Below are 14,243 nucleotides of genomic sequence, written 5' to 3'. Positions count from 1 at the left end.
AAGTGGATATTCGAGGGAGCTGAGGCTTCCATGCTCACTTCTCCTGGGATTCCTGGCACCTCAGCGAGGTGGGACCTTCCATCCCTGAGTGGGGACCTCCCGACAGGAGATTCCGGGGAGCTCCCAGCACTTGGGACGCTTTGGAGATTCCCACGGTCTCCTCCTCTCTGCTGAACACACACAGAGGTGTCCCCAGCCAGGGTTTCTTCCCTCCAGGGCTTTCCCATTCTCTGTTTTCCTGAAGAACACTCGGGTTTTCAGGTGGGATTTTTTCCGGGTGCCGCCGATCCAACCCAACGGAGGGTTCCGGTAGGTTTAGGTTTTGCAGTGAATTTCATTCCCTTCACCCAACCGGCTCTTTTTGCATTTTTTTTTTTTTTTTTCCCCTGGAAGTGATTTGCTCTCCTTAGAAATTCGAGATCATCTTGAAAAATACCTCCAAAGGTGGCAGGAGGAGGGAGGGAAAAATTTTTCACATTTAAAACCTTCCCTTGCAAGTTGAGAATTTTCACTGAAAATCTACTCCTCACAAATGATAGATTTAGGGTAGAAATTCTGACTTTTTTTTTTCTTTCTCTTTTTCTCTTTCCATTTCTTTATCTTTTTTTTTTTTTTAATTTCCTCTTTTTTCTTATTATTTTTTTTAAATTTTAAATTGTAAACTCACACAGAAGCTCTGCCTTATTTTCTCTGACCAGCTCCATACGAAGAACCAGAGAATTCCTTTAGCCAGGTATGAAACTGCTCTGCATCCTTTCTTTTTTTCTAATGATTTGGAGTGGAATTGCTTTAATTTTAATACCTCGTAGGAGAAAATGAAAAATACAACGATAGAATGTTTCTTCACCTTCCTCCTTTTGCCCTGTGCTGATCTGCACAGAAAAAGGCTCTTTTCTGACCAAGGCTGATTAACAGGTGTTGTGAGCGTCCACCAGAGAAAACATTGCAAAATAGGAAACCTTTAGGGAGAGTTGAATCTGGTGATGGTTTATTTTTAATGTCCTTTGTGCTTTTTCCTGTGCCTGTGGCTTTCAGGGGGGTGAACCTTGGGTGATGTTCTGGGATGGGCCCGTGGGATGCTTGTAAGCGGGAAAGGGGCAGGTGATGCCTGCTCTGAATGCCAAGCTGAGAAGGAACCTGAAGTGACATTAAAAGGTGCAAGAAGAGCCTGGGAGATGAATTTAGGATGGGCCTTCCCAGCTCCTCTCAGGGAAGTGCTGCAAACCCCTAAACTCCTCGGGGAAGTGCCTTTCCAAGCTGATTTTTGCTGCCATATTAAAAATGAAAGAGAAAGATCCTCCAAAATATTTCTTTGCAATAAAGGGCCTTCTGTCAACAACAACAACAACAACAACAACAACAACAATGAGACAATTCAAAGGAATATTTCAGGCGGCTGCTTTTAATTAACTCACGTGATCGGCTGGGGGAAGAATTAAATTAGGGCTGGTTGGTTTTATTCTGGGTCCAGTTTATCTACAGGCCAACAAAGGGAAGAGGCAAAGCCTCCAGGGAGGGTCCCAGGGAGTCCTGCAGGCTTGGAAAGTCTCCCCCCCAGCTCCCAGCACCTTCCAGCTGGTCTCACTGGTAATTTGAAATCTCAGTTTTATCACCTCCATATCTTGAGCCCGGTATGTTCTCCACGAATCCACTTTTAATCTTCAGCTGGGGCTTTGGGCTGCCTGGCACAGAGGCTTTATAGCCCCACCATGAGCGCTTTTTTGGGGGAGATAATTACCCAAGTTCAAAGGCCCCTCAGCCAATAGTATTTTGGGATTCATGCAAGCTGTTTCATAATGCTGTTTTGAACCCTGTTGGTGGCATAATTAGGATTTAATTAAATACAGGAATAGAAACATGTTGTTCATTTGACCATCTGGGAGTCAATGACTACAGTGGGTTCCGAAGTTTCTCTGCTCCACGCTGGTAGTGAGTGTTTCATATTATTTTCCATCTCCCCGACCATCCTTGCACGTTGTTTTTTTAAGAGCCAAAGCAGATATTCTGCTCCTGAGGGGATGATCATCCCTTTCCTGACTGTAGTGCACAAAGTCAGACCTCAAGGGCATCAGGAGCTGCCGAGACCCCGAGGAAGGAGGAGGCCAAAGGGAAGATCTCTTAACCCAAAGATAAAAACTATCAAGAGATGAATGTTTTGTCCCCTGCATTTTTTATTTTATTTTTTTTTTTTTTTGGTGGTTAAATGTCCAAACCAGCAGCACCCAGGCTGCCATAAAATAATAATGAAATTAATAACAATAATACAGATAATGGTATTTTCCCAAGCCAAGCCCCTGAAATGCCCCTCAGGGCCCCAGAGTGGCTTCTCCTCCAAGCAGAGCTGGGAAGAGGTTGAGCTGCTGTGCCCAAACCGGGCATTTTTCAGCCTGACAGAAATGCCTGGTGAGCTGGTGTTGAGTATAAGTTAAACCCAAGTGGAAAGGGTGGGGCCTGCCCTAATTAAAACTGGGTTTATTTTGGAAGCTTTAGAAGGGAAACATTTGGATTTCAACACGATGTTGTGAGGCGAGATTTGGTTAAATGTTGTGTTTTTAAATAGTGTAAAATTCACCCCAAGCCAAAGCTGAAAGGTTTTGTTTCAGATACAATGAAATGTCGTGTTTGATCCGAACTGTTCTTCTCCTACTGTTTTCTGGCTGAAGGAATAAAGGAAAAAGGAAAAAAAAAAAAAAAAAAAAAAAAAAAAAAAAAAAAAAAAAAAAAAGAAATTTGAGTTAGCTCAAGCAATATTTAGGATTTCTCGGGTTTTTTTTCTTGGGATGAAAGAGGTAGGGTCAGCACCAAACCCCAAAATAAATGCTTTACAATGCTCTTGCTGAAGTACCTACGAGAGCACAGGAGAGTTTTGTTGATTCCCTGTTTTACACTCTAATGCCAAACTAAACAACATTTTCTTCGGTCACAACACAGCTTTTAAAAATCAGAATTTTAATACATTCAATTAATTCTTTTTCCTATATTTTACTGAATTCTTGTTTTCACTCCCTTTTGGGTTTTCTGCTTTGGGGCCCTTGTGAGGGTGACCTATTAGATTAGGAACTGTAGAAGGAGGCTTTCAAAAACTGAGAAAAAAATAAAAGTCTTAGAAAATCAACATTTTCTGGAATGGGGGAGGGAAACAAGTGGGAAAAATATTAGTGGGTTATTTCAGCCTCAACAGGGGCTGATTCATGTCCTTTCACTTGGATGGTCTTAACGGAGAGGTTTGTTTTGATGCTTTATGGGGTGGAAAGGACACGACTCTTCTCTGCCTCTTGATTTGTCTGAATTTCTCTCAGTTCCAGGAATGTTCAGAGCTCCAGAAATTGCTGTTCATCTGCCACATTCTTCCACTGGTTCCAGCTCCTTCCTAACCTGGAGCTGGGGAGCGATCCCGGGGTTTCACAGGACATTTTGGTCTCCACCATCACCGAGTGGCGACAAGAGCCCTGTGATCCCAACTCCCAGATCAACCCGGCTCTCCTCTTGCTGGAATATCCCCCAACCATCACTTTGGCTCTTCCTGCCCTTGTCACCATCCATGACACGTTGTGGGTGGCTCGTGGGGCCTCAGCAGTTTTTGGGAGATCATTATGGGGTGTCCAGGGAGCTGTGGGAAGGGGGTACTCTGCTCCTGAGACTCAAGGACACGGCTGGATCAGCAAGGAGCGGGGTTTAGTCTTACAGATAATCCCATCCCCATTTAACAGGGTTTGGAAGGCCCTGCTGGGCCTGGTGGGAGGCCTTGAGCTTTGCCAGGTGTCAGGACAGCAGGAGTTTGCAAACCTTCAGCAATCCATCTCTGCTCCTGTTGGAGTCACTGCTTCGGAAAAAACCCCGCTTTTGTTCCAGCAAACACCCTAAAAACGAGCGGAAAAGGCCCGTTTTGCCCCCCTGGAGTCACGCTGGGGGATTGCTCTGCAGCTGATGAGTGGTGGGGGGCACATCCCATGGGAATGGACACAAATCCAGAAGCTCTGACCCTCCCATCCCCGCTCCAAAGCGCCCCGGGAACGAGCAAAGCTCGGCAAAACGAGGTTCCACCTCACAGGCACCTCAAACCCTTTTCCAGGGGCAGGTATAGCTACTGATGCTGCTGGAATTTATTTCCACTGATCAGCAGGCGATTTGAACATGATCTGAACTTTTGAGCAGCTTTTTATTTAAAAAATGAAATCAGGACCCACACAGAGCGTGCATTTTCTGCTCCTCAAAGCTGAGTGTCCCGTTCTTACCTTGAGTGTCTTTACGACAAATTTACAACGAAAAATCCTCGGCTGGGAGACGGAATTTCCTCTGGAAGGATTTGCTTTTGGATGGATGGGGTTAAAATCACCTTTCTGTCTGCCTGAGCAGATGAGCTCCCAGGCTCTGACTTCCACGGGCAAGGCAAGAAATGACGAGAGGCTGAAAACGGGACCAGCATTTCTGCCTCCCTCAATTCTTTATTTATCCTCTCCCAGTTGCTCTTAAAAAGGTCACTTTTAAAACCTTTTTTTTTTTTTCCCAACAAAACCTAAATTTTCTAGGGAAAAAAGTGCTTTGTTGGGTTCCCCCCCTCACTCCCCCTGCATTTTCAGTCCAAAATCAGGGCTGTGAAATCAGAAAATACTGTCGGTTATAAACGAAAGTAACCTCAGGTTTCACAAAGCGTTTTTAGCATGGTGGAAAATCAGGGTTTGGCTTCTGGAAATCCAGAGATTGGGCAGGAAAAGGTCACATTTACTTTAGGGATGAGTATATCCAATTCCCTTTTTTAGAACTAGAACTGGAAATCTAGCTAGACTTTGAATTAGACACTCTGATTAGACTTGGACATGGAATTATAATTACACTTGGACTTAGAATTCCAATTAGACTTATAATTCTGATTAGATTTCAAATTCTTATAAGACTCATAGAATTATAATTATACTTGGATTTAGAATTAAAATTCTAATTAGATTTAGAATTTTAATTAAACTTGGACATAGAATGATTATTATACCTGGACTTAGAATTAGAATTCTAATTAGACTTAGAATTCTGATTAGACTTGGACATAGAACTATAATTATACTTGGACTTAGAATTGGAATTCTAATTAGAATTCTGATTAGGCTTGAACATAGAATTATAATTCTACCTGGACTTAGATTTAGAATTCTAACTAGACTTAGAATTCTGACCAGACTTGGACATAGAATTATCATTAGACTTAGACTTAGAATTGGAATTCCAATTAAAATCATGATTAGACTTGGATGTAGAATTACACCTGGACTTAGAATTAGAATTCTAATAAAATTGAGAAATCTGGTTAGACTAGGGCCTAGAATTATCATTACACTTAGACTTAAAATTGGAATTCCAATTAAAATTCTGCATAGAATTATAATGACACTGGGACTCAGAATCAGAGCCATGGGCTGGGTGGCAGGACCTGGCTGAGGGTTTGATCTCTAACTCTGCACCACGACATTCCCGGAGCTCGGGGAGCTGCTCCGAGGGAATAAAGCGCTGCTTTATCAGCTAAACTGCCATGGAATTGGGTAAAGCTCAGTCCTAAGCTTTAATGCTTTCCAGGCCTGTGGTCTCAGCCACCTCTGAGCACCTTTTTAACCTGTTTTGACTCTTATGTTGCTTTTAAAATGCGGGATTTGGGGAGGAATACTCCCCTCTCACGTTCTCCTCCTCCTTGGAGTTTCGGAGCGGGAAGGTCAATGTTTATTTGCACAGGGGGCTTTGCTCTTTCCTTTTTTGCTTCCCCCTCCAGGTGTTTTCTGGCACAGCTGTGATGTGCTTTAAAGGAAAAACCCGTAACAGTAGTCCCAAAGGTTTGAAGCTCTGCTGGAGTGGCTCTCGGGGGGACCCCTGCCCACGGCACCCCCTCTGCGCTGCTCCCGTGACGAGCTCCCATTTTCCTCCCCACTCCAAACCCCCTGCGTTCCAGACAACTCGCACAAAAAGTGGCTTTATTCTAAGGGAAAGCTGCTCAGTCAGGTAGTGCACATCCTGGATCAATAAAGATTCCAGGGAACTGGCTTCCCCTTGCCCGGGAGAGCTGCGGGGGTTGCGGGAGAGACCCACGGTGGATCCCGAGGGCTGGTGTGCAGTGGAGGTAGGGAAGGGAGGAGGGAGTCCTGGCTGTTTGTTGTCTCTGCAAGGAGATGCACAGCATGGACACATCCACACAGCTTTATATCCCCGTGCCTGGATTTATCCAGGCTTTTCCTTGCAAATGTGGAACTCCGGGATCGCAGCGAGCGGCGCGTTAAAGCCCTGAGCCTCTAACTCCGCTGATAAGAGCGTTTCCTGTGTTTAGGCACGGCCTAAATGGAGCTTTCCACGTGAAATAAAGGCTTATTTCCCTGGGAAACGAAGCCTAGGTCGTGATAAAGCAAAAGATCCCGTCCCACGTCCAAACAGGCCAAAGGCCATTCCAGATTCGGGCATTTTCCAGGCTCCAACAAGCAGGTCCAGCCACGGGAACCCCGAGCTGGACTATCTGGGAGCACCAAGCCCGGGTTTGCATCTCACAAATCACCCTGGCTGAATTCTCCCAGCAGCAGGTGTGTCCCTCCAGCTCCCTCTTTAATTTGCTGCACAGTCACACCTTTGAAAGGGCTGTCTCCTAGTGCGAGACCTCAGAAAAGGGCAAAGCATTCAATATGAGAGGGGAAGAAAGGGTGTTTTATTTGGGCTCTTTCCTTTCTGGAAGGGTCTTCTCCCAGGCAAGTATTTTTTTTTTTTTTAAGTTAAACCCAATTTGCAGCACAGAAATCAAATGATGCTCCGGAGCAGCGGAACAAAACAAAATTCCTTTGTGAGCTTCCCAGTAAAATCTCTGGTTTTTGAATTTAATGGATTTAATCCTTGTTTGTTTACCTTCTTGATTATATTAAGCAGCAAGGTAGTGATTAAAGGCAGGCGTGGAGCTCATGCTAATTATATTTAAACCCCCTGGACCCGGTTCTTTTTAGTCAGAGCTGATTGCAATAAACACACCTGCAGGATTTTACAAGCAGGCTTAGGATGGAAAAGCCAGGACTTAACCCTGCTTGGGGACGGCTTCCTCCAAAGTGGGTTTTTTCTCCAGCATTCCAGGAGTTGTAGAGCGGAGGCCAATCCTGGCGGGACCGGTCAGGTCCGGATTGAAAACTGGGAGTTGATTAAACACTCGAATTAAATTCATTATATTCTGTATATTATGAGCAAAGCCTAAATGTGCTTAAATGTGTGTTGGTCAAAACATCAGCCAGCTCTACGGGACCCGTTTTTAGTCCTAGCCTAAACCAGTACAGACCACTGCTCCAGCAGTTTATCCTCAGGAGCTGCTGCCTTAATCTTGGAGCGCGTAAATACCCTCCTAGAAACTAAATTCTCCTTCTGTGCGCCGGGTGCAGGCTGAAAGGTGGGGGTTTGAAAGGGAAATAATCGTGGCACGAGTTAATTCACCACGGCGGAGCGGGCTGGGGAGATAACATCTTCTATTCCCGCTGCTTAATTAAGGCCAGATTTTTATTTGCTATACCTTTTAATTAAAGAGGAACGAGATATTCGCCCTTCTGTGGTTGATTTTATGAAATCTGGGGGTTTGGGGGGGGGTGGTGGTGGTTTGGTTGGTTTTTTTTGTTTTTTTGTTGTTGGTTGTTTTTAGTTGGAGATCTGAATGCACCGATCTGCTCCCGCTCGGGGTGGCTTGGAGGGGCTTGAGGCAGATTTTTCTCCTCAGCTCTGGAGCTCTCAGCCACAGCCCCAGCCACGAAACTCCCCTCCGGATTCGAGCTGATCCGCTCACAAAGCAGGGGCTTGGAAAAGGAAAAGCTCTCCCTGCAGCTCTGAACTTGAGCTGGGAATAAGCAGCAAAGTGACAGGAATCAGAAAGGAAGAAAGCGTGTGTGTGTGTGGAAATAAATTCAAATAAGGCAAAAATCACCTCCATCGCTGGGGCTTTAATTTGTTTTTTCGAAGTGTTTTTAAAAAGTGGTTATTTTGTGTGCGTGTGTTGGTGAGGAATGAGAAGGAATTCCCCGAATACTTTTTTAATGCAGTTTTTTTACCTGCTTTCTCTAGCTTGCAGAAGGTCAGTATTTGTGCTGTTATGAATTTGATCTCCCTATTTGTGCTGAACACCTACAAGAAGGGAGGCTGCTTCCCTGGGTAATATTTTATGAACCCTCTCCAAAGATCAGCACAGCACATTTTAACCTCAAAATAACCAGGTGCAAGATCACTGCAGAATGATATTTTGATAAGGGTCCAATTCTTATCTCCCCCCTACCCCTCCCCACTTCCCATTATTTAAGACACCTCAAAAACTGATAATTCCTAATTATTTTTCCTCTCAGCAAAACCTGAAGGGCTTTGCCAGCTCCTTCTGCCGAATGAATTTTGCAGTTTTATGGGATTGTTCAGTTGCTATCGATTTCTAACATCACTAATTCCCTGGGAAGGCACCAGGCACGGATTACTTTCATTTTGCAGAGCGCTTGAGTTTCAGCTCTGGCTCCGAATCCCGTGTTTTCCCGAGGTTTTTCCCCCAAGGAGAAGGGTTTGGCTGTTGAGGAGCCGCACTGGGAGAGGTTCACAAAGATGTAAGAAAAATATAAGGTGGAAAAGGAAAACCAAGTTATTGAACGCCCCCTCCCCTCCCAATTTTTTTTTCCCTGTTTTTTGTTCGGTTCAGGGATTTTGCACCCCCTGGAAGCAGATCCATCATTCTGCTGGGGCAGGGTAACGCTTCTGAGCCGGGAATTCCTGTCGGGATGCGGCAGAAATCCTACCCCGTGGTGTCAGGAGGAGAGCTGGAGAGTGCCTGGTGGAAATGGACTGATAATATGGAATTGCCTTCCTGGGAAAGGGGGATTTAGGAGTCCAGCACGTATTCCAAGGGCAGAAAGGGAAACTGAGAAGCTCCTGGCTGGGAGGTGTTGATCCATCCCAACACAGGAGTTGATCCTCCCTGCTAATCTCAGCCTGCTGCCAGCTCGGCCTCATTTAAATACAAGCCGTGCTTATGTTTAAACACGTGCTTGTCGCTTTCCTGGGCTGATGAAGCGGGATTAAGGAGCAGGAATGCTGCAAATCAGCCCGTTCAGTGGGCAAGAAACAGGGGAAAAAGCTCCTGCTGGCTGGGAAATTCTACTCTCCTCCTGTCAGGAGCTTGTGCCACCCAAGCCACTTAAACATGGTGGTGACTTTGGGGCAGGGGGTTGGTGTGTGAGGAGGAGAACACGGGACGAGGGAAGTGAGGGAGGTGACAGAAGTGTCTGGTGTGTTTTAGGCAGCACAAGGAGGGGGGTGTTTGCACGTGGAAAACCTTGGGAATCGTGGGGCTGGAATGCAGGTATCTGCATAACGAGACAACTTGATGTTTGTTGAAAACCAGGTCTGGGCTTAACTCCCTGGCTGGGTCTCGAGCTATAACATCCAATAATGGTTGTTCCAGTTCATATAACTTTATTACCCTCTGGAGAACGGCGTAACTGGGAGCTTGGGAATCTCTCCTGCCTGCGGTTCCGTGTCAGGGCTGTCGGGATCAGGTTCCCTTCTGGGGGGCTTTGTAGTCATTTAGCAAAAGCCCCTCTTTGGGAATCCCACCTGGAATCCATGCCCTAGGAAATGGGGGTTGGATAAGGCTGCTCTGTGAGCGTGGCTTGTCACTGGGAAGGCAGGAGAGAGGGAAAGCTGGGAAAGCACCGGCCGTGGGGAAAGGCCCACCAGGCTGATGTCCCCTGGGGACTGATAAGGACTGCTGATCTCTGCGGGTGAGGTTTGATCATTCCCTCTTTCCCTATCCCACATCTCCAAGAGGCAGGGAGGCAGATGCACACTCCAAAGAGCCAGGCCTGGGATGGCCCTTCCCACTGCTCCATTCCCTCTGTGTCCGACGGGAACGGCTCGGGCTCACATTTTCCATGCTCAGTGTCTGCCTCAGCCTGATTATTTTTGGAAAGCGCTTTTGGAGGAGATGGCTTGGCCATCCAGGAGGCTGGGATGACAGGAAGAGGCGTCTCGCTGCAGCACGGCGGCTTCCAGGAGGAGAGCAGGGTGCAGAGGGAATGCTGGGCTGCTTCCCGAGGCTCTTCAGGATCCGTGGATGCTTTTCCCGGGAGCTTTGTGTGCCGGCTCACGGCATCCTAACTCCCCTCCCCCGGTATTTCAGAGCACTCGGGAGCTGCAGAGGGGAGCGCTGGGAGGCTAAATAACATTCCAGGCTTCCTCTGGATCCCTTGTGTAAGCAAAGCACATGGAGAGAGGGGGCAAAAGATGCATAAAAGTGGCTTCAGAAAGACAAACCACAAGGATTTGGGGTGAAAAGGCATCAAAATCATCCAACTGCAGAGCTAGAGGGCTGTGCATACCCTTCATATGTATTTTTTGTGTGCTGTTGCCCATGTTCCCACTGTCCCGAAGCTGAGCCGGGATGCTCGCAGGGATCATCGCCTGCTTTCGGAAGGGCGAGATTTGAATCCTGGACCACGAGAGGGCAGTGCCTGCAGCTGGATTTCCCTCTGCTCCAAGACCCTCCCGGCTCGCCGCCTGGGATTGCCAATCCAAAACATTATCTGCTCTTATTCCCGCCCCCCTCCCCTCCTTCCCCCTCTCCTGGCAAGGGATTATTTGGAGATTGGGACGGCTTTGGCGCTGGAGTTTCCCTGTTCAGATGACTTGAGCAAACAGGCTGGGTGGGAGTCATCTAAAATTAGGCATCGTGGTGCTAATTGCACTTTGATCCCACAAAAGGAGCTGATGTGGCCTGGGGGGCTCTTCCCGAGGTCAGGGCTCACTGGTAACCCCTCTAGAATATCCTGGGTGCCTCCACAGGGATTTGTTGTGGATAGAAGCTGGGAAAGGGGAGCACTGTGCTGGATTGTTGGAAGGGGACTCGCACAGGGGGTTTAGGATGCTGAAGTTTCTCTTGAAACCCCCCAGCCCGCCTGTTTCCCTCCTTCCCTACCTGTGCAAAGCAACTATCCTGCTCCAAGGAGTGTCCCTGGCAAGAGTCCAAGGTCCAGCCTTGACCCCAGGGCTGTTCAGGGAACGGGTTCATTGCCTCCCTCCCAAAGTCTGAGCCAGGAGCAAACACCTTCTGCCGTGGATCCCAAGGTCCCACGGGACAGCAGGAGCTCTAACCAAGCCTCAGGCTCCTGTATCTCCTGGGTGATACCCCAACACAAGGAGAACATGGCCCCCAGCCCGGGAAATCCTGCCCAAAAATGACCATCCCCAGGTTTGGAGGTGAAGGAAGGTTGTGATGAAGTGCCTGCAAAAGTCAACCACACATCAGCCTTTGGGCCGAGAAAGTGGATGTGGAGCCAGGTAAACCCCACAAACTGCTGCTGCTGCTTCTGCTTCTCCAGGTGGTCTCATGTGGCCTGAGATTCATTGCAGAGACCTGAGGGGTTGTAGGAGCTGCCACCACCCACCATCACCATCACCAGCCCTGGCTGTAAATCACCATCCCACCTGCAAATGGGACCAGGCCAGGCCGTGGTATCACCCTCAAGGTGATAGGGATTTGGAGCATGAGAGGTACAGAGAAACTTTATTCTTCTCTCAGACAGGAAGGCAGTGAAGAAAAGAACACCTGGGAGCTCCTTTGTTGGCTGCAGTGTTCCCAAGGAACTAATTATTCCCGTGACATCCCTTCCCTGGGAGGGTGGGCAGGCCCTGGCACAGGTTGCCCAGAGAAGCTGTGGCTGCCCCTGGATCCCTGGAAGTGTCCAAGGCCAGGCTGGAGGGGATTTGGAGCAACCTGGGCTAGTGGGAGGGGTTGGAATGAGATGATCTTTAAGGTCTCTTCCAACCCAAACCGTTCTGGGATTCTATTACTTGAGCAAAAACATCGTGTTTCCTGACTGACTGATGCTCAGCATCCAAAAAAGGGCCTGGGGTGAAGACACAGGGTTTGATGTTTCCAGAGTTTCCACACAGCAATCCTGCAGCTCAGCCTCCTCCTTCCCCCTCAGCAGGACGTGTGTGGTTGTAGGAGCACAGACAGCCACGCCTGGGGTCACCCACCATGGTGACAAAGGGCTGTGGGGCCACGTCTGACCCTCAGGGATGGTTCTGCACGTGCAAACCGCACTTGAGGAGCCCCTTCCAAAGTGTCCAGCTTCTGTACAGGCAATAGGGGAGCGACCCCAGAGGGTTCTCTTTAAATTGAGGCTGGGAGTGGCAGGTCTGCCTCAATAATCCACAACAATTTGCCTTCCAAATCTTGGGCACCAGAGCTTGAGTAGAGTGTGAATCACAAAATCTTCAGTGGCAACGTTTAAGGAGCAATTTGGTGTTGTCCAACTTGCCCAGGCCTTTTTCAGGTGAATCTTGAAAATCCATTTTCCATGCTGGGCTCTTGGAAATCACAGAATCCCACAACGGGCTGGGTTGGAAGAGACTTCAAGCTCCTCTCATTCCAACCCCCTGCCATGGGCAAGGACACCTTCCACTAGCCCAGGTTGTTTAGAAATTGCTGCTGGGGGGGGGGGTCTGTGGCCAAATTAAAAAAAAGAAAAAAGCAAACCAAATTGTCCCTTCTGCCCCAACCCTGCCCCTGGAAACAGCTACCAACGCCTTCTCAAAAGAGCAGCTCGCAACAGGGATGGGATTTCTTTTGTTCCAGAGTTTCCAAGCTGCTGGAGAACCACAGTGTATTGTTTCAGCAAGGGGCAGGAGCTTAGTTTTGGAAGAGGGAAGGTGTAACAAATAATTCTCACTTTTCTTGGCAGGGGCCGTGGTGAGCTGGAAGCAGGGGCTGTGTTTCAAGTGAACAATTCTCCTGCCCTCCGTGGGCCCCTGAGCTGGTCCTCAGGGGCTGGAATATGAGGGTACCATTCCTCAGCACCTCCTGGCACCCTTCCACAGGAGGTTTGGCTGTGGAATTTCTGGTGAGAGGGTCCTGCTGCTTTGTTGGACGACAAAGGGAAAGCAGAGCTGGTCTGTGCCGTGGTGCAGAGGAAGAGGAGCTGCCTGACCCTCAAACCAGGCTGGGCATCGGGGTTCCCTGTTTGGGAACGTGCTGGTGGAACAAGGAGCCTCTCACAGGTCTTTGGAAAGTCGTTTAAAATCTTTTGATGGGCCTGCTGTACACTCAGGCTGTGAGTCTGCATCGGGGATTTGTATGATTTATGGGAACCCCGTAGCTGGAATAAAATTTCAGGGGGCAGAAGGTGAGAGGAAGAAACAGGGAAATGAGGGTAAATAGCAGGAGTAGTTCCCTGACAGAGAGTCCCATGGGGCTGCCAGTCAGGCCTGTGGACGGGAGAGCACAAATCTGCCATCAAGTGTGACTCAGGGAATGAGCCAGCACTGACAGGAGACAGGGTGGGTGCATGTGGAGCATGCCCTGCACAGAAATCACTGCCCCCGGGTCTTTCTGCCTTATAGTTCACTCCCAGGAGTGGAGTTCTGTCAGAAAAAGGTAGGATTGTTCAAGGGCAAAATGTGCCCAGCCCTGCAGCTATTCAGGAACAGCTTTCCTGGAAAAAAATCCCTGAAGAGCCAACTTTTCTTTTGGTACTGATTAGCAGGGAAAGAACCATAGGCCTGGCCTCCTTCAGCCAGAGCGAGCTGATACCCTCCTTATTTACTTTTATTCATCTGACATTAAGGGGATCATCAGAGACTGATCTGGTGCTGTGGCACATTCACCATTTTAGCAGCCAGGTGGTTTAACGACCCTGTGATCCCGGTGGGACTGAGCCCTGATGCCAGCAGGAAGGGGACAATGTGATGGCTGCTCCCAGGACCTGCTGCATTTCTAGCACAGGAGAGGAGTGAATTTGGAAGAACCAGTGATTTCATCTTTTACGGATCCTGGAGGTTTATATTGTTCACTTATTCATGTAAAATCCAGGGTATCTTTACGGATTCACATAAAATCCGCAGGTATTCTTATGGTAAGTTTTGGGGTTTGTTTTTATTTTAAAACCAAATTGAGTAGAGAAGTAGCTAAATGTAGAAAAACCGCATTTTGGGGTGTTTTTAAAAGATTTTTCATCTCTTCAGGTGCTGTTTCCTTTAAAGATTAGCTCAAAAAACATCACAAATTACTGTAAAAAGATCAAGAGCCAGAGGCTGTTTTTTCATGGGCATTTGAGGTGCTGTTGAGGAGAGGGAGATGGAGAGGGGGAAGAAGAGAGGGAGGGAGAGGGAGAGAGAGAGGAGAGCTCCCTCTCCCCTCCAGGTGACTTTGATAGTGGTGCCCCTGGACACCTGGAGCCAAGCAGTTGGTGTTGCTTAGTTTTCTCTTCTGCTCA

This window comes from Empidonax traillii, unplaced genomic scaffold, assembly GCF_003031625.1.
Source record: "Empidonax traillii isolate 1590-97213 ecotype Southwest subspecies unplaced genomic scaffold, ASM303162v1 scaffold953:size233439, whole genome shotgun sequence".
In the NCBI taxonomy this organism is placed as follows: domain Eukaryota; kingdom Metazoa; phylum Chordata; class Aves; order Passeriformes; family Tyrannidae; genus Empidonax; species Empidonax traillii.
The sequence above is the reverse complement of the archived record's forward strand: the minus strand, read 5'-3'. Positions refer to the sequence as shown.